The sequence below is a fragment of the Triticum aestivum genome, chromosome 6D (genome assembly GCF_018294505.1).
Source record: "Triticum aestivum cultivar Chinese Spring chromosome 6D, IWGSC CS RefSeq v2.1, whole genome shotgun sequence".
Lineage (NCBI taxonomy): Eukaryota > Viridiplantae > Streptophyta > Magnoliopsida > Poales > Poaceae > Triticum > Triticum aestivum.
The window spans coordinates 170,431,506-170,432,093 of NC_057811.1; positions in this window are offsets into that span (position 1 = coordinate 170,431,506).

Below are 588 nucleotides of genomic sequence, written 5' to 3' on the forward strand. Positions count from 1 at the left end.
AACAAGTTTCAACATATTTAAACACAAATAAATATCAAACAGCATTTTAAATGCATTTTTATAAAACTTATTACTGTTTTTATAAAAAATATATTACTGTTATGATTTAAACAAGTTTGAACATATTTAAACACAAATAAATATCAAACAGCATTTTAAATGCATAAAAATAAAATTGGGGAGCCTGGGAATCGAACCCAGGACCTCCTAGTGTGTGTGCTGCGTGCTCACCAGTCGGGCTAGTGGGCGTGTTCTGATGGAGATAGGGTTAGGTGGGATATAACCTGACCAGTCGGGCTAGTAAGTAAAACAAACTTCTAATGGCGCACCAGGGGGAGGTGCGCCATTAGAATCGACGTACTTATGGCGCACCATGGGGAGGTGCGCCATTAGAATTTATACTTGTTCCCCTCGCACTGTCGCCTCCCTCCCTCCCTCCCTCGCCAGATCCCCCACTCCCCGACCCCAACCGTACGCCGCCGCCCCCTTGCTCCGCCCCCTCCGTCCGCCGCGCCTCCACGTCGTCCGCCGCTGTGGTCTTGCGCTGCCTCGACGCCGCCGCCCCGACCCCCGCCGGACTCCACCCCC